The 21,181-nt window shown below is 34.0% G+C and overlaps 1 long non-coding RNA gene across 1 annotated transcript in view; it reads left to right on the top strand.

Annotated features, from left to right (window-relative positions):
* Positions 1–7,831: 7,831 nt before the first annotated feature.
* Positions 7,832–21,181, top strand: part of LOC126946888 (uncharacterized) — a 62,136-nt gene continuing 48,786 nt past the window's right edge. Inside the window, exons 1-2 of the long non-coding RNA XR_007722792.1 lie at positions 7,832–7,909; positions 8,016–8,102. This is a non-coding gene — a long non-coding RNA (uncharacterized LOC126946888). The remainder of the gene's footprint in view (positions 7,910–8,015; positions 8,103–21,181) is intronic.

The raw sequence follows: 21,181 nt of genomic DNA, 5'->3' as shown, positions 1-21,181 counted from the left end.
ACATATGTACACATATTCATATGCACACATATATGTATATAGTAAATTCTCCTATGATAAACATGTGTAACAGTAGGTTAGGAACCCACTGATTTGGCTGTTAAATCAGAAGTTTCAGGAAAAGTGCCAAGAAGAGAGAAAATTTTGGTTTTAAATCGTAAAGTGTGTAGCAATTATCCAGCTGGAAATGTGGTTGAGGACATTCCGATTAAGGATAATTTTATGTAGAGACCTAAAAAATCAGAGAACTTTAACATCTTGTAGTATTGCTAGAAAGAAGAGTGCTTTGGCCACGTGGTGGAAGATAAGAGTGCCGATGTAAGGAAAGGCAGATCATGAGAAACTTTGTGTGACATACCACCAGATTTCCTTTGAAGAGTTTTAAGAGCGAAGGAGGGCCAGGCGCAGTGACGGTAATCTCAGCACCTTGCAAGGTCGAGGTAGGTGGATCACTTGAGAGCAGGAGTTCGAGACCAGCCTGGACAACATAGCAAAAACCCATCTCTACTAAAAATACAAATAATAATAATAATAATAATTAACTGGGCATGGTGGGCGCCTGTAGTCCCAGCTACTTGGGAGGCTGAGGCAGGTTAATCACATGAACTTAGGAGGCGGAGGTTGCAGTGAGCCGAGATTGTGCCACTGCACTGCAGCCTGGGGGATAGAGTGAGACTCTGTCTCAAAAAAAAAAAAAAAAAAAGGAGGTGGGGAAATGCTTTTTATTGTTAAGTAGATGATGATTGGTAAGTGGTAATATTGATGACAGGGGACGGTTAGAAAAAGCATTATCATAATTTTGGAAAGTTATGAGGGCTTCAATAACTCAAAGGGGATACCAAGATGTGGATAGTTCTGAAAAGTGTCAAAGAGTATGATGTGACGGAATTTTGTAACTGTTGTCCTCAATTCCCCTGCCTGTATCTGCAACATCCCACTTTATACCTGCACCCAATAGCTAAACATGTCTGGTAAAAAGACCCAGGGATGACTAATCTCAAATTAAATATTTCAGAAAACCCTTATATGTACTCTAGGCTACTAAGCAATCCTACTTTATTTCTTAAATCAAGTCACTGATCTATTGTCCACGACTATGAGACAACGATTTCTTATTTAATGTAGCAGAGTGTACTGATGCCCTGCCACATATCCCGTAGGCCCACCTGAGTTCACCAGTGGCAGTGGAAGACAGATTCTAGCATGCTGAAAGCATTCCCCTTCTAGTGCTAGTATATCACTTCTCTGTCTCAAGGCTTTCTCCAACACCATGGGGGCTTGCTCTGTCATAAGGAGGTACAAACTGGACACATGGGGAAGTTAATAAACTTCACTTGGAGCAAGGGATCCTGAATCAATGTGAGATGACAATTGGTAGATGAGCGCCTCAGCATTTGGATCCTCTGGTGGGATGATTCTGAGGTGAGTTCCATATGGTCTCTCAGAGGTTCTGCAGTGTGAGTACTGGGCTCATTCCAGTAGCCCAAAGTTGTCACTTTCCATTAATGTACCCTTTATTGGTAGTAGTACGCTAATTTGAAGAGACTTGGAAGAAAAATACGTGCCGTAGGCCTACATGTGCAAAAGCCCAATCAAAATAGCCCTACTAATAGAATTCATACAAAAGAAATAAAGCAAAGTATATGTTTATTTTAAAAATATTTGAATTTACTGGTGAAATTACTGTAACCACTGACTGAGTTCTATGAGATGGAAGGCATAGCAACATATATTTGTCACTCTTTTCCCACTTCCTCCCTTGTACTTCTTGGGATCAACTCCCAAATACACCATCTGCAACCAAGTCCTTTTTCTCAGAATCTTCTTTTAAGGAAATTAACAGAGCTGTATTGTGATTCTTCATGCCTCAAACATCCTCTCTCACCAAGAACTAACTGGTTATCTCATTCCAATTTCACAAAAAAAGTTATCAAAATAATACCTTCAGTACTATACATATACACCAACCTACATGCTTTTGAAGCCAAGTGCTCTGTTTTTGTTTTGTTTTTTTTTTTTTCTATTATGAGGGATGAATTCTTCCCTCTAACACCAGCTCCTCCATTTAACCAGTCAAACTCATTCTCCATCATCTGCTTAAGGACTTTGCTTTTGCAATTATCTCCTACTTTTTCCATAAACTGATGATGGTATGATTTATTTGTAATTCTCCATATTACCATTCCAATTAAAACATTAGAGATACTTTTCATTTAGGGGGAGAAAAACAAACCCTTCCCTGAGTTTGCATTGTTTTTAGTTAAGTGCTTCTATCTTCTCCTCCACTTAATAGAAAACTTCTCCAGAATGTTATCTGTGCTTTCTCTCTACGCTTCCTCACTTCCATGCACTCTAGAATACACTCCTATTAGACTTAGCTTCTCACTATGCAACTGAAATCACCTTTATTAAAGGTACCTAATGACTTATACATTACCAAAGTCAACAGAGAATTGTAAGTCTTCATCGCATTCAAACCTTCAGTAACATCTGACTTACTTAATCACTCTTTTTTCTTCTTCATAGCACTAACTAGTGTTTAATATTTTATTGGTAAATATTGGTAAATATTTATTTGTTTTCTCTTCTTGCACTAGAAGGTAAGCTCCATGAGGTCAAAACTATGTGGTTTATAATTTTCCATTTCATCCCTAGTGCTTAGGACGGTGTCTGGAATCATTATTGAATAAATTGCTGAACAAATGAGTAAATCTATACAATGTGAATGGTGTAGAAAGCTGTAAGATTTCCAACTTTAGTTACTTCATGATATTGAAAAACCCACCTTGTTATCTTAGATTGTCATTAAAATCAGATGTAGGAAAATGATGCTTCCCTAATCCTTAACCAAACTAAAGTTCTTTAAATATTCAACAAAATATCAGATATTTTACAGAATCTAAAACTCAAAAAGGAAAAGTCATTTTTTAAAACTTTTAAATAATGTTTGATTTTCCTGATGCAGTAGACATTAATTTGAAAGCTAATGTGCATTCATAGCTAATTGAAAACTGATAAAGGGGAGCATAACATTAAGGACAATTTATCATCATCATCATTATCATCATCCTTTTTAGTTCAAGCTGGAAAGAGTAACTTGTATCACAGGCCAACATATGTAAAAGCCCAATTACAAAAAGCTGATTAATAGCATTTCTACAAGAGAAATAAAGCAAAACATATTTATTTTAGAAATGTATTTAAATTTACTTTCTGAACTACTTTAGCGACTGATAGATTTCTATAAGATTCAAGGAATACTGGCATAGATGTATTTGCTAAGCTTCTAAAATAACTACTCAACAAGTATGAATTTTTTTAAAGTTAGTGAAAAGGATAAACTGTTAACTTATATGGAATGTTCATAATTTGAAGTAAACAGGCATTTGGAAGTCCGCCAAAGTCCCTAGCTATAATTTGAAGAAAACCAAGAGGCAAGAAAGCAAATGCATCTCTTATCAAGTCTTGACAAAATTTGTCTCCTAATTTTCATTTTTCTCAATCAGCTGCTAACGGCATTCATTTTCATCTACTTGATTAGATGCTGTAGTGACTGATTACTGGATTTAATAGTTCTTTTTAATGAAACATTGTTATTTGCTTTACTATGATTACCTTAAAATACCATATTTCACCCATTATTTTTTCTTTCTTGGCCCAGATTGCTGGTTTCTTTATTTATTTCCAACTTCTCCATATATTCCAGCTCCAACCTCCAAACCCTTGATTTCTGCCGAAGCATTCTGGTTGCCAGAACGATCTCATTCAGCATTCCCTTGCCACTCACTTAAGCTTACGTCAAGTCCAGCTTGGGCCATAAAACCTTCCATTAATTTCTAGGAAGTAATAAATATCTACCTTTCTTAAAGCAGTTCATAAGCCTCGCTACTCCTTATTATCTTTTGAATTTAAAAATGGTGAAAAGTTATGTTATTTCTTCTTCATACCAAGATTTTTCTATTAAAACAGTAATACTGACTCACAGCTTTTACAGTATTAGTGGGTTCTGTAGAGTCCTGTAATGTGAATAGGATTGGTATCATTTCCTTTTTCAGGAGAAGAAAATACAGGTCTTGAGAGTATAGAACAAAAGCCATTTATTTACTACTAATAAGTCCTTCCAGATAACTGTTTCTAAGTGATGATTTTCTGTGAATCATTGAAATGATTATTTTGACACAAGAGGGCTTTCTATCATATGATATTACTGTTTTTAATTGTTATACATTGTTTCTTTTTTAAAAAAATCTCATCTAAATAGTGTTAAACATTTACATATTGATGGCATTTTCTTTCTAATTATAAAAATTATATCCTGAATAAATTTGAGTCTTATTGTGAGTTTGTTTTTTATTTTTTGTTTGTTTGTTTTTTGTTTTTTTAAGACGGAGCTTCGCTCTTGTTGCCCTGGCTGAAGTGCAATGGCACGATCTCGTCTCACCACAACCTCAACCTCCCAGGTTCAAGCAATTCTCCTACCTCAGCCACTGGAATAGCTGGGATTACAGGCATGCGCTACCACGCCCGGCTAATTTTGTAATTTTAGTAGAGACGGACTAAAAACTGGTCTCGAACTCCCGAGCTCAGGTGATCTGCCCGCCTCGGACTCCCAAAGTGCTGGGATTACAGGCCTGAGCCACCGCGCCCGGCCCTTATTGTGAATTTTATATTCCACGGCTTTGTGGTCTCCAGTGAAACTTCAAATATAATACCTACGCCTTCTTTCTGAATTGAACTCTGTGACTGATATTTGTACAGCAAATATCATTTTATACAACATGAGAAGGACTGTTAGCTGTAGAATGAAAAATTCTACATTGTCTTTAATATAATAGAAATACTTTTAAGTAATGACTTATAGGGATTAAGACTCATTTATAGATTGTTTTTCTTCCCACTGTCAAATTTGAGACCCATAGCAATGCTGCTTGGTGGGTATGAAGCTATCCATGTTTTAAACATGAAGGACTGAGGTTCTGAAAGGTTAGATAACTTGCCTAAGGTCACAGAGTAGGCATGGAAATATGAAAAATGAAAACCAAATTTCTCACCCATAGACCCAGTGTTCTTTCTGTCACATAAATAACTTTGACTTTTTGGAAGGGATTTCTATGTTAGCTAATTCCACATCTTTAGCTTTTTCAATGAGTAATGTAGACCCAGATGAGACAGATGTCTTGCTTTTTCTCTCTCCCAATCTCTCCATATATTAACATAAATCGTTTGAAAGCTTGTTTTTTTTTTTTTTAAATTCTGCATGTTATTTCTTAATGTTTATCAGGTTTTTGTGTGAAATTTTATATATTGTGTATTTTTCTTGTCTCAATAATCTTAAATCTTATTTCAATCCTTTCTCTTCCAGTTTCCCTTCTTCATCATCATTCTCCTCCTCCTTTTCTCTTCCTTCTCCTTCTTCTTCTTCCTCTGTACATCATAATACTCTCTGTTATTGGAATCTGAGTTAATTTTTGGTTGCTACCTGAATCATAAACTGTGAATCTGTTACTCTCAGTAAATCTATTAATCTTGAATTGTTTTTAAAACTAGTTTTGATTTAGGAGAAAATATTACTATGCCTAAAAAAGACACCTGTAATATTTTGCTTTAATAAATAAAAGTTTTCATCAAAGCATAGCAAGTAGACAAAAAAGTACATAAAATGGTTACAGTTGATTAATTTTCACAAAATAAAAACACACATGCGTCTAGCATGCAGAAGAAATTTAACATTATTAGAAATGATGGGATTTGAATTCCATTAGCTTGAATCAGTGACTGTAAAATATGTTGAATCTATAATCCATAAAATTCTCATACCATTCCAGTTGTTTATGTATTCATTAATACCTCTCAACAATTTTCTATAGATTGCTGTGTACAGATCTTGCACATCTTTTATTAAACATATACTTTGAAATTTGACGTTCTTTGATGCCACTTTGAAGGGTATATTTTTTAGTGATGTAATTTTAAAAATTGCTTGTGATATCTAGAATTACACTTGATGTTTTTCTTGAGCTTATATCCAGTAGTCATCTTGCTAAATTTAGTAATTAATTCTAATATACTAGCTATAGATTTCTTTTGGATAGTATAAATAAAGAATCTTGCAATCTGTAAATAATAGCAGTGTCTTTGTTGTGTTCTTTTTCTTGCATTATTGCGCTGCCTAGGGCCTCCATAAAATGTTGAGTAAAACTGGTGATAGTAGAAATCTTTGTCTTGTTCCTGATCTCAAGGGGAGAAGTTTTCAATATTTCACCACTAGTTGTGATATTTACTTCAGTTTTCTGAGTTTTTAAAAAAATTATAAATGTGCAGTAAATTTTTTCCAGTGGCATTTCTGCATATTTTGGGATAATCATATGATATAATTCCTTTGTTCTGTTGACTTTATTTGATTTACAAATGATATAAAACATGAATTTATTCTTGGATGAAGAATAATTTGTTCATGTGTATTACAGTAAATGTATCTTGGATTCAGTTTGTTAGGCACACTTTTTTCTTCTTATTTTTCCTTTGGTGATGAAAGACAAACCTTTGATTTTCTTTTCCTATACCATCTTGTCAGTTTGGTATAAAATTCGCATGGATCTCATTAAACATTTTTTGGGGAATATTTTTACCGTTTCTATTTTCTAGAGAATTTTGTGCAAGATTGGTGTTGTTTCTTTCTCAATTATATGAAAATGTTCACAACTTCGTGTACTAGCGTATAAAATTCATTTACAGGAAGGTTTCTCATTACAGACACGATTTATTTAATAAATACATTGCTATCCAGATTTCCTAAGTTTTCTTGTTTTGTTGTGTTTTCCTTTAAATTTTGTCGTTTTCTCTCATTTCAAATTTATTGGATACAATTGCTTGTAATTTTATGTCTATGTTTCTAGAATGTGTATTGAAGACCGTTTTACTCCTTGTATGAATACTGTGTGCCTCCTCTTTTTGTCTATATCAGTCTTGCTAAGTGTTTATCAATTTTACTAACAATTTTAAAAGAGGCAACTTTTGGTTTTGTTGATATTCTCTTTGTACTTTTTAAAGTATCATTAGATTTTGATTTTAATGATTTTTAAAATTTCTTCATTTTACATTACCATTTTGCCACATTCTTGTGATGAATAATCAGGGCCTACATTTTCCAGAATTTTCTCCTTTGCATTTAATGGGGTAACTTTTCTTTAGATGTGTGTTGAGGTGCATCTCGCACGTTTGAAAACAGATTTAACAATGTATAATTGACATACAATAAACTGCTCAACTTTAAAATGTGCAATGTGATACAATTTGTCATATGCATATATTCATGAAATTATCAACACGATCCAATACAATGAAAGTAACTGTTACCTTCCAAATCTTTACTATGAAATTGTGTAATCACCCCTCCTGACTTTTTAAATTCAGTATTATTATTAATATACTTTGTTTTAAAGTTGATCATCCTGTCATTTTTTCCTGTTTTTCTTATCTCTTTTGTTTTTCCCTTTCTTCTTTTGCACCTACTTTTGTGTTTATTGAATGTTTCTTATTATTCCATTTAAATTCCTCTTTTGGATTTTTATCTGTGGCACTTTGAAAACACATCCACATATTCTTTGATACATCTTCCTTTAAAGGATTGCGTTTATGGCCCCTACCTGGATTTTGGACCAAGCTTAGTGATGCTTTTGTAACCAATACACTGCAACAGTTGCGATACTACATAAATTCCCAGGCTGAAATTCCAACCAACTGACATTACTGTTCCCCACCAGCAGAGGGCGCCCACCTTGGCCCTGCATCACAGTGCTCTTCTGGCATTCCAGACGTTCTCGGTTTCCATCGCAAGCCACTTCCCTCCGCCTGTAGAACTTCCGGCAGCAACTGAAATTACGGGTAGCCCAGTGCCAAATTGTCGGAGGTGGGCTTATGTGGACACGTCTTATTTTATTCCCACTTTGGAAAGGAAAATGTTGCTACATTTAGAATTCTATTGACTTTTTTTTTTTTTTTTTTTTTTCTTTCAGCCTTGAAAATATTCTGCTTCGGTTTTTCGGGCACTCCACAGATTCTGTTGCGAAGGCAGCCATCTTTAGTTCACCTTTCCTAGAGAGGTAATGTATCTTTAATTCTTACGGAATTATGGAATTTTGAATTCATCTTACCTAGAGAGGTAATATATCTTTAATTCTTATGGAATTATGGAATTTTGATTTTGTACTCTACACTAATGTACTGTATATTTTATATAGATGCCTAATATATACCTTACTAATAAAATACATTAAGGTTTCAATACCCATTTTCAATAGCAATTCGATCCAAATTTTTCTATATGGGTAAATAAAAAGGATAATTTATTTGATTGACAACAATAAAGCAAAGCAAAAGACAAAAAAGTACACATGAAAAATAACAAAAGCCAAACTTTTTTATTTCTCATTAAAACATTAAAATATCTGTATAGATTAACTATATACATATTAAAACAATTTAGCACAGTCACAAGCAAAGTATCTAAATTAATTGTTGTAATTGTTGATGTGATACTACTGTTGAACAGGATGAGAAATTGTATAATAACAAACTCTTGATAAAAAATCAAGAAATGACAGTTGTGTTACCTACCGCAAATATTTTATGTCTACTATAATTACAAAATAGACAATAACATTCTTGGGAAAACATGTTCTATTGGTGAAATGATTTACGTAGGATGCATATCAGAACTAATTCAGGAACAAAGAATATATAGGATATAGGTGAAAGTAACGAGTTTATGCATATATATTTATATATACATGATATGTAATGATTTTGGTATTATAAGTATGAAGTGGTATGCTTTTTAACAAATAGTGTTATTAAAATGCATATATGATAAACACAATAATAACTATTTTTTGGCAATTATAATAATCTTTAATACTAAGCAGAAATTAAACAATAAAATGTCATTTTTATATCCAATGATACCAGATTTTTAAGGGAGTATAAAATAGTGCTATTTTGGAAATTAATTTCTTTTTTAGCAGTATTTTAATCTGTCTACTCTTTTCCACAGCAATTGCCCTTTTATGATTATATCTGACAGGACTTCTCAGTGTGCATATAAGTATGGATACAAAAAGGCAGAACAGCTATTTTTAATAGAGTAAACTGTGTTCATACAATAAATGCTATGCAGATTTTATACTCAGGCAGATATTTGATAATTACAGAAGATATCTCCAAGACATATTGCTAATAAAACAGCAAGCAGATTATAATTTGTTCATGTTTTCACAGGTACATAAATGTATTATTCATGTAAATATATATTGTTATGCATGTTTGTTAAGTTACACACTTCACTGTTAATCTTGATTACTTCTGTGAAAAGATACATATCTGCTTTTTTTCAAAATTTTACACTGAGAGGACATCTTATTTGTAACTAATAAAGGAAAAAAAACCAGTCACATGACAGCATATTATTACTAATGATTATTTTGGAGGACCTGTTTTTGTTTTTAAAATATTATAGTACATGTAAGTAGTTATGCTTAAAGCCATAATTAAAACAAAGTTATAAAGGAGAGACGTAATGAAAAAAGTAAATAAAATTTTTGTGGAGAAATAATTTAATTTAGTTGTGACCCATTTAGAAGAAGCTGACCTCTAACTAGTGAAATCATTAAACTAAAGGCCATAATAAAAGTTGTAAAAAAAAGATCTTTTATTGTCCCACTAGGAGTAAATGTCCATTGTAAGCTAGAGTTTGTTTAATATTCGTGGGGCCCTGTTGCTATGATATCAGAAAAAAATGACAACAATAGGGTTAAAATCCTCTCAATTTTGATCTGAACACTATATGGAAAAATACTTTAAAACTATAACCTTGTTATGTAGGGTTTTCATGGCATTTCTCATAAAGTGTTTAGTGAGAATTGCTATTCTCAGAAAAATGTGTTGAGCTTTAACTATATGGAATCCAGCAGTCTTGCTAAATGCTGTTATTAATTCTAATGTATTACCTATAGACTGCTTTTAGATACTCTGGTACATAAACATAAAATCTATAAATAAGGATGGGTTTATTTCTTCCTTTCCAATCGTCATGCATTTTTTAACATTTCCCTGCGTTATTGACCTGGTTATGAACTCCATGAAAAGCTGGATAGAAATGGTAACAGTAGGAATTCATGTCTCAATCCCGATCTCAGGATGAGGTTTTGATTATTACATCACTTAATATGATATTTCCCATAGTTTTCTGAGTCATTTTTTAATAATCATAACTGGATGGTAAATTTGCCAAATGGTTTCTCTATATTTGTTGTTACAGTGACATGATTTTGGTCCTTTGTTAAGGAGATTATATTTCAGTACGTTAAAGCAATAGTAATTCAATATTGTGTTAAGCTCAGTTTGTTCATGGGGTATTATAATTGAAAGTGTTTTTGGATTCCATTTGTCAAACATAATGATTTTTTGTCTTATTTTGTCAGGATCCATATCAACCATTGACTGTCCTTTATTATAATATCTTCATCAGTTTAGTGTAACATTTATAGGGATTTCACTCAACATTTTGTGGAAAGTATTTATTATGTGAAAGAGGTTGTGCATGATTAGTATTATTTTTTTCTGAAATTTATGGAAAGGTTTACAAAACCGGGTGTTAAACTGTGGATTTTCATTATGAACTGACTTTAATACATATAGGATAAATGAGATTTTCCTTAATTTCTTGCTTTTTAAACCTGTATTTTTCTGGAATTTTGTCTTTTTTATAACTTCAAATACTATATAAGCATCTGGAACATCTGTAATGATGATTCACACTGTACATTCCTGGAGCTGATAATATGTGTCTTCCTTTTTATAACTTGATCAGTCTTCTCAAGATTTATAATTTTTTTAACCTTTACAAAAGAAAAAACTAAAAACAAAGCAACTTTTGAATTTGTTGATTTTTTTCTTGAATTTTGTTAACTGATTCTAATTTTATTCTTTTATCTCAAGTATTCTTTTGGATTAAATCAAATATTTTGTTCCCAAATTTTGAAGTAGTCTACCAGATTTTAAATTACCAGGATTTCCGTTTTTGCTTTTAATACTAAAATGTTTAGACACATGTTGGTGCATTCCACACATTCTTAACAGTTTTAGCTATAGATATAGTTTATTTTAGGCATAAGATAAACTACACAACTTTAAAATAATGTGTTTCAAGATACCCATATATTTGTGAAACCATCACCACAATTAAGATAGGGGACATATTCATCCACCATCCAGCTTTTATGTGGACCCTTAAGATTTCCCTGTTTCTGGTTCTTCCCAAGGCTCCCTCATTTTCCATGCTCTGAATATTTTTATACACATTTTTGTGCACATATCCATCTTCATTTTTATTGTATATGCATCAATGAATGGAATGGTTGAGTCACATGATATGAGTATCTTTCAGATATTTTAGAAAATATCAAAGTGTTTTGTAATGTTAATTGTACGATTTTACACCCTACCAGTAGTGTATGAGCTGCAAAGTTGCTTTACATCTTTGCCAGCAGTTGATAGGGTCAGTATTTTTTATTGTAACCTTCTCTTTAGTGTGTAATGGTATCTCAGTGCCACGTTAAATTGCATGGGTCAAGTCATTGTTCTTTCTGTCCCAGGCATTCCCAGTAAATGGAGAAAATGGTTCACTAGCCGGATGCTAATCCTTTTCTTCTCATTAATATATTGCATATATATTTTGAATTGCAAGTAGCTATATATATATATTTGAGACAGGGTCTCCCTCTGTCACCCAGGCTGGAGTGCAGTGGTGCAATCACGGCTTACTGCACCCTCTGCCTCCTGGGCTCAAGAGAGCCTCCCACAGTCTGCAGAGTAGCTGGGATTACAGGCGCCTGCCACCATGTCCAGCTCATTTTTTTCTTTATATTTTTTGTAGAGACGAGGTTTTCTCATGTTGTCCAGGCTGGTCTTGAACTCCTGGGCTCAAGCCATCCGCCAGCCTCAGCCTCTCAAAGTGTTGGGATTATAGGCTTCAGCCACCACTCCTGGCTGCATGTAGGAATTTATATGTGAAATATGGGAGGTTGAGGCAGGTGGATCACTTGTGGCTAGTAATTGGGGACCCCGCCTGGCCAACATGGTGAAACCAAGTCTCCAGTAAAAATACAAATATATATATATTTTTTTTATTTATATATATATATATATATATATCTGGGCGTGGTGGCATTCATCTGTACTCCCAGCTACTCAGGAGGTTGAGGCAGGACAGTCACTTGAACCTGGGAGGCAGAGGTTGCAGTGAGCCGAGATCGCGCCTCTGTACTCCAGCCTGGGCAACAGAGTGAGACCCTGTCTCAAATAAAAAGAAAAAAGGAAAGAAAGAAAAAGAAAGAGAGAAAGAGAGAAAGAAAGAAAGAGAAAGAAAGAAAGAAAAAGAAAGAAACAAACAAACAAAAGAAAGAAGGAAGGAAGGAAAGAGGGAAGGAAGGAAAGAAGGAAGGAAGGAAAGAAAGAGAAAGAAAGGGAAGGAAGGAAAGAGGGAAGGAAAGAAAGAGAAAGGAAAGAAAGAGAGAAAGAAAGAAGATTATAGTATTACAGTGATAATTGGAGGTTCTGGGTGGGGTTTTTTTTTTTTTTTTTTGAGGCAAAGTACTCTGTCGCCCAGGCTGGAATGTAGCAACACAATTATAGCTCATTGCAGCCTCAAACTCCTGGGCTCATGTGATTTTGCCATTTCAGCCTCCCGTGCTGCTAGAATTACAGGCATGTGCCACCACGCCCAACTAATTTGTTAAAGTTTTGTTGAGATGGGGTCTCCCTATATTGCCCAGGCTGGTCTCGAACTTCTGGTCTCAAGCAGTCCTCCCACCTCAGCCTCCCAAAGTGCTGGGGTTACAGGTGTGAACCACTGCACCTGGTTCTGGGTGATTTTATCTTCCTGCATGGAGCATTTTATTTTGCTTTTGGGAGGCAGTTAGGTATTTAGTCTTTTGAAGCTGGGTCTCAGATTTGTGAGTAGTTTTCTATTACAGGGTCATATTGACAGTTTGAGTATAGCCTCTTAAGGATGTCAAATTCACTGCTGTTGTTTACCACCACATCATTTCTGCCAGGGTGGGCCATAGACCCAATTTGTGTCCCTTGGACTGGTTATTCTGCTGGAAATCCTGATCAGCTGCTTGGCTTTTCAGCCTCAACTTTGTTGTAAGTATTTTAGTTTCTCAGTCATCTTCTTCAAATCACCAAAAAGCTTGTGGAGAAAATGGTACCAAAGTTGGGTCTCACCACGTAGGCTTCTCTTCTGAGATTCAGTCTCAGCTTGTTTCTTTGGACTTGTGGTACCTACAATGTGTTTAATATCTTCCAGCTTTCCTAGTTTTTCTCAGTAGGATGGTTGAGCTAAACTGGCTGCATTACCATGGAAGCAGACATCCCTACATATACTGTTTTTTTTGGAATATGTTTTAATTTTAATTGTTTTTCATTGTATAGCTAGTTGGTCCTTTTTGTTGTTGTTGTTGTTGTTGTTTGAGATGGAGTCTTACTCTGTCACCAGGCTGGAGTGCAGTGGCACAATCTCGGCTCATTGCAACCTCTGCCTCCCGGATTCAAGCAATTCTCCTACCTCAGCCTCCCAAGTAGCTGGGATTACAGGCACATGCCACCAAGCCCAGCTAATTTTTTTTTTTTTTTTGTATTTTAGTAAAGATAGGGTTTCACTGTATTCCCCAGGCTGGTCACGAACTCCTGAGCTCAGGCAATCCGCCCGCCTCAGCCTCCCAAAGTGCTGGGATTACAGGAGTGAGCCACTGTGCCCAGCCAATCCATTCTTTATGTCAATAAGACTAAAACATCTTTTAAGGCAGATAATCCTCCTGAAGAGTGTGTCTTTTCTCTCATAATATGGTTAGTATACTCCAATTTAGTTATTTTATTGGTTGTCTAAATGATCTTTGGTTTCTTACATGTGCTAGGTATGTAAATACAGGTACATTATTGAGGTACAGCCTAATGGAAAACAGACAAGTAAATATGGAGTATACTACAGAAGATACATTTTGTGGTAATTATGTTTCAGTAATGGCTAGAATATTACCTACACCTATTTGTATTGTGTTTGCTGGTTACCCTAGGGATTGGCATGTGAATCTTTTACTTACCTTGGTCTACTTACAATTAAGATAGTGCCAATTTATGTATATGAAGCTTCACAATAGGATGAATCTATTCTCCCTTGCTTTTTGCTCTTTTGTCTAATATTTTATTTAAATATTTTTTAAAAAGCTTAAGTTGATTACATATAATTTATGTTTGCCCATTTTCTTCAATTACTTTTATACGTGTATTTGTAATCATGTATCAAATGTGTGTATTTATTTACAACTAAATCCAATGTATATACATTAATGTGTTTGTATATTTATTTAGATATTTTTTAGTGATACAGTGCTAGGTATAATCTATTTCTTTTTTAATAAATTCAGAGCATATGTGTGCCGATTTGTTACATGGATATATTGCACAGTGGCGGGGTTTGTGCTTCTAGTGTGCCTGTCACTTGAATAGGGAACATTGTACCCAATAGACAGTTTTTCAATCCATACTCCCCCCTCCACCCTCCCCACTTTTGGAGTCCCCAGTGTCCTTATTTTCCCCTCTGCCTGTCTATGTGTACCCATTGGTTAGCTCCCATTTACAAGTGAGAAGACACTTGGGTTGATTCCATTACTTTGCTATTGTGAACAGTGCTGCAATAAACATATGCATGTACATGTCTTTTTGCTATAACAATTCCTTTTCCTTTGGGTAGATAGTGAAGTTGCTGGGTCACATGGTAGTTCTATTTTTGGTTCTTTGAGAGATCTCCGTAGTGTTTTCCATGGAGGTTGTACAAACTTACATTCCCACCAGCAGTGTATAAGCATTCCATTTTCTCTGCATCCTTGCTAACATCTATTGTGTTTTCACTTTTTAATAATAGCCATTCTGACTGCTGTGTGATGGTATTTCATTGTGGTTTTAATTTGCATTTCTCTGATGATTAGGGATGTCGAACATTTTTTACATGCTTTTTGGTTGCTTGTATGTCTTCTTTTGAGAAGTGTCTGCTCCTGTCATGTGTCCATTTTTTAATGGCCTTATTTGCTTTTTCTTATTGAGTTGTTTGAGTGCCTTGTAGATTCTAGGTATTAGTATTCTGTCAGATGCATACTTTACAAATATTTTCTCCCATTCCTTAGGTTGTCTGTTTACTCTGTTTATCATTTCTTTTGCTGTGGCAAAGCTTTTCAGTTTAATTAAGTCCCATTTTTCTATTTTTGTTTTTGTTGCATTTGCTTTTATTTTCCTAGCCATAATTTCTTTGCATAGGCCAATGTCCTGAAGAGTTTTTCCTAGGTGTTCTTCTAGGATTTTTATAGTTTCAAGTCTTAATTAAATATATTATTTATTCACAGTGCACAGAACTTAAACTTTCAGGTTTGATATATTTTGGAAATTATGTATTTTACATTTAAAATGCTATTTATGATTTTTACATCAAGGAATCAGCTTTTTAAAAAGAAATCATAGGAAAAAAGTAGTATTTTGTATTTATCTATATATTTTCCCTACCTGGTGCTCTTCTCTCCGTTCCATAGTTTTCTTTTTTTTTTTTTTTTTTTTTTTTTTTTTGAGACGGAGTCTAGCTCTGTCGCCCAGGCTGGAGTGCAGTGGCCGGATCTCAGCTCACTGCAAACTCCGCCTCCCGGCTTCACGCCATTCTCCTGCCTCAGCCTCCCGAGTAGCTGGGACTACAGGCACCCGCTACCTCGCCCGGCTAGTTTTTTGTATTTTTTTAGTAGAGACGGGGTTTCACTGTGTTAGCCAGGATGGTCTCGATCTCCTGGCCTCGTGATACGCCCGTGTCGGCCTCCCAAAGTGCTGGGATTACAGGCTTGAGCCACCGCGCCCGGCCCATAGTTTTCTACTAAGGTGTTTTTTCCCTTCAGATTTTTTCCCCCTCCTGCAGCATGATGTATTATTGCTTGGACAGGGACAATTTGAAGGCTTTTTTTTATGTGCCTCTGTCTTATTTCACTCTGAGCTGGGAAGAATAATTTTGGTAGATCAAGAATTCTTTTTTATTTCAGAATTAGAAAGTTACTTCTCCATCTTCTTCATTTATCCAAAGATTTTTTTGAAAAGGCAGCCATCATTTAAATCATCGTTCTTTATAGGTAATATACATTCTTTTTCAGAATTTTTGGGGGCATGTAATTATATACTTCACTAATATTCTTTATATTTGACAGATGTTCAATCTATGTGAGATGTAATAAATGTTATAATGTTTACTAATGTAATACTTGAAAAGTTTTATAGCTATTTTAATAATAATGGAGTTATACTATAATATAGCTATAAATTTTATCAATCAAAATTTTTCCATTTATATAAGAAAAAATAATTTGTGGATTGACAGTAGCAACAAAGCAAAGCAAAAGAAAAACAAAATAAGTCTCATGAAAAAAATGTTTGGCAAAAGCCAACATAACCAACTTTTATTTCTCATTAAAATATACACAAATATCTTCACTCATTATATATAAATTAAAATGTTATGCACTTTCCCATGCAAAATATCAAAACAGCGTTTTATTTCAGTAATTAATTTGATGCAAATTTTGACATATATGAGAAATTGTATGAGAACAGATAAAATTCATGTTAAACAATAAATGAAGTGATACATTTTACTTAAAACAAAATATTTTATGTCTATAGTAGTTATAACATGCAATAACATTCAAGTTTGGTAGGTATGTTATATAATCTAAGATGATTTATATTAATATAATACATATTGGAATATTAATATTCTTAATAGGCTATATATGCATGTGTGTGTATATATATAACAAGAATAAAGGTATACAATAGGCTTCATGTATAATATTTTGGTATTTCAAATATTTATGAAATAATAGACTAACAAACGGGATAGTAAAATGCATCAAACAATTTTGGAAATAAGTGAAGACTGTCCAAATGAGAATAAGAAAAAGCTATTTATTCAGAGCTTGCTATAACAAGGGAGCCAGCCACTATCTCTTATATTTGGTAGAGACTCAAAGGCTGGCAAGGAAGTTGAGAAGCTTCCCTTATGGGAATATTAAAGCTTATGGTGGAAAAAAGGGAAGGCTTCAGATATGTGCCAATCCAAAGTCGTTGGCATGTGAAAGCTGGTGGTATGCTAACTAGAAGTGTGACCATACTAAATGACTGGTAGGGGAACATTTTGGGGTTCTTCTGATTGGTCCTAAGTTAGAAGCAGGGACAAAAATTAGGGACGTCGACAGTTATTGACCAGGTCCTCACTGTGTGAGGCCTATTGCTGCAGACTCTGTATTTTGGCTTCACAGGCTGATTGCTGCAGAGGCTGTGCAATCATAGATGTCTGATTCAGTTATATTAAATATGATTGATAATTAGTATGTTAAATACTAAATTATTCTTTTTATCATGATACCAAATTTTTGAGGGAGGAAAAGAATGATACTAGGTTTTTGGAAAATAAATGGGCATTTTAAAGCAAATTTTAAAATTTCCCTGCCCTTAAAAACAGTAATTTTCTTTCTAGGATGATAGTCTACAAAGATACATAAAAATTTGGTTAAAAATGACAAAAGATTGATTTTTAAGTAAATTATATTGTGTTTATACTATGACTGTTATGTAGCTTTATACCCAATCAGGTAGTTCATTATGTACTTGCAGAAGATATGTCCGAGTTGTATTATTGATAAAAAAAGAAAGCAAAGTTTAATTTATTTCACATTCCTACACATGTGTATAAATACATCAGGTGTGTTAATATTTATATGCATATCTGCTCATACACACACTTCATTGCCAATCATGAAGTGTGAAAGGCTAATATCTGCATTTTTGGAAATTTTTTCCTTTCCAATCTTTATGCCTTGTTTTTTTCTTTTTCTTTTTTTTTTTTTTTTTTGGCACTATTATCCTAGCTATAACCTCCAGAAAAGGTTGAATAGATCTGGTGATAGTAGGCATTCTTACCTCTTTTCTTATTTCAGGGGGAGGTTTTAGTAGTTCATTAATAGGTATGATACTTGCTGCAGTTTTGTGAGTTTTGGAAAGTCATAAATGAATAATAAATTCCATAAAAAGATTTCTCTTAATTGTGATAGTGACATGATTTTACTCCTTTGTCTGCCAAAATGACTTGATTTCATGATGATAAGACAACAAAAATTCTTTCTTGGATGAAACACATTTTGTTCACAGGGTATCGTGGTTGAAGTATCTTTGTTCTGTTTGTAAGACATAAGTTTTACATTTTATTTACTTATTCACTGTTTGCATTTTGTCATGAGGCATAAAAACCTTTTATATGGCTGGATGTGATGGCTCACATCTGTAATCCCAACACTAAAGAATTAGCTGGATGTCGTGTCGTGTGCCTGTAGTCCCAGCTAATTGGGAGGCTGAGGTGAGAGGATCGCTTGAGCCCAGCAGTTCGAGGTCACAGTGAGCTATAATGGCTCCACTGCACTCCAGCCTGGGTGACAGAGAGAGACCCTGTCTCAAAAACAAAAAACAAAAAATCAAACAAAAACAACAACAAAATCTGTTGATATTCTTTATGTATAATGTTCTTGTCAGTTCAGTATAAACTTTATAGGGGCCTCATAATACATTTGGGAGTGTTTTGACAGTTATTTTCCTACAGAAGAGGTTGTGTAAGATTGATAATATCTTTCTCAGTTACATGGAAAAGATCAGGAATTTAGGCACCAGGACCAATATAGATGCATTTTGTTTAATAAACAAAGAATTATGAAGATTTCCCAATTTATCTGTTTGTTAAGTGGTGTTTTTTGTGTGATATAATAATTTATATTTTATTGTCATGAATTTGATTATAATGTGATATATGTATCTCCAGGATTCATGGCGAGGATCCTTTTATATTCCTGTTGGGGTGGTGGTGATGGTGGTGGTGGTATTCTTTGATTTTGATCACTCTTGACGGGATTTATCATTTTTTTTCTTTAAAAAAAAAACACCTTTTAGTATTGTCTACCACTTTATATTTAATATTTCTTTGGTTTGATTAAATAATAATAATTTTTATTTTTATTTGAAGTTTTGGTTTATATCCCTGCTTTACTTTCCAATTTTGTGAAGTGTGTTTCCAGATCTTAAATTGTCAAGATTTCCTCTTTTGCGTGAATGGCATGAATTTTATTTTATGCCCATGTTTTGATGCATCCACACAATTTTTAGTAATTTCAGTGAAATATAATTGATTTAAATAAACTGAACCACTTTAATGTCATGTTTTGAGATATGTATATATTTATGAAACCATCACCACAATGAAGATAATGTTAATGTTCATCCCCCCTCGCCAAGTGTCTTGTTTGCCACTGTATCTCTCCTTTCTATTCCTGCCCAAGCTCTTCCATAAATAATTATGTTGAGAAAGTAATTTAATATAGTAGTGAAAGATTTATAAATACCTGACCTTTAATTAGTCAGCGAAATCATTATCCTAGAGGCCATAAGTAAAATAGCCACAATGAATTTTTGTTGTTGTAGTTGTTTCACTAGGATTTAATATCAGCTTTATTTTGAAGTTACTCATATAGTCAGTTGCCTTTGTTGCCATGATATCAGAAAAAATGACAACAAAGTTTAGGGTTATAATGACTTTTGAATTTTAGCTTCTAAGTATCTAAAAACAAATCTTTAAAATAAGACCTTGTGTTGTCAGGGTTTTTGTTCCATTCTTATGATGTGTATAAAAAGGTTAGTAAGAATTACTGTTCTCAGGCCTAGCGCGGTGGCTCATGCATGTAATCCCAGCACTCTGGGAGACTGAGGCAAGTGGATCACTTGAGGTCAGGAGTTCAAGACCAGGCTGGCCAACATGGCAAAATCCCATCTCTACTAAAAATAGAAAAATTAGTCGGATGTGGTGGCGCACACCTGTAGTCCCAGCTACTCAGTAGGCTGAAGCATGAGAATTGCTTGAACCCGGGAGGTGAAGGTTGCAGTGAGCTGAGACCATGCCACTGCACTCCAGCCTGGGAGACAGAGCGAGACCACTTCTCAAAATAATAATAATAATAATAAATTAAATTTTTTTTAAAAAAATTACAATTCTCAGAAAAAAATGTGTTTGGGCTTAAGTGTGGAATTCAGTTGTCTTGCAGAACTCACTAACCTGAGGTCTTTATGTTAAGTGAAATAAAGCAAGCAGAGAAAGATAAATTTCGCATGTTTTCAGTTATTTGTGGGAGCTGATGATTAAAACAATTGAACTCATGAACACAGGGAGTGGAATGATGGTTACTAGAGACTGCAAAGGGTAATGGAGGGTGGAGAGGGGAAGGGAGGATGGTAAATGGATACAACAATAAAAATAAAAAGAATGAATAAGACTAGTATTTGATAGCACAACAGGGTAACTATATATAGTACACTTGATCTTAGCCAAAAGGCCAAGAAGCGAGATATATATAAAATAATAGTTGAATTGTACACTGTTAACTAAAAGAGTACAATTGGATTGTTTGTAACACAAAGGATAAATGCTTGAAGTGATGGATACCCCATTTTCACTGATGTGATTATTACATATTGTACACCTGTATCAAAACATCTCACAGACCTCATAAATATATACACCTACGGTGTACTCACAGAACTTAAAAATTAACAAAAAAAAATCTCTATTACTTATAGACTGCTTTTCAATAACCTGGAAACATAATCATTTGATCTGTGAATAGAGGAGGTTTTATTTTGTTTCTTTCAATCTTTATGCATATTTTTTCTTGCATTTAATGTTCTGGCTATGACCTACGTAAAATGTTGAATAGAACTTGTTATAGTAGACATTCTTATCTCTTTTATGATCTCAAGGTGATGGTGTAAATATTTCACCACTAATTACGATATTTACTAACGTTTCTGAGTTTCTAAAAAAATTAAATGGTAAATTTTGTCATATGGTTTATTTGTATATATTATGGTGCTTACAAAATCATGTCCTCTGCTTTGTTAAAGTAGTTCTATTTCAATACAACAAACCAAAAATAATTTATGTTTTAATTCTACCCAGTTTATTTATAGGCTTATGTACTTGAAGTATCTTTGGTTTCTGTTG

The sequence above is a fragment of the Macaca thibetana genome, chromosome X (assembly GCF_024542745.1).
Source record: "Macaca thibetana thibetana isolate TM-01 chromosome X, ASM2454274v1, whole genome shotgun sequence".
In the NCBI taxonomy this organism is placed as follows: domain Eukaryota; kingdom Metazoa; phylum Chordata; class Mammalia; order Primates; family Cercopithecidae; genus Macaca; species Macaca thibetana.
This window is presented reverse-complemented; position numbering and strand designations above follow the sequence as displayed.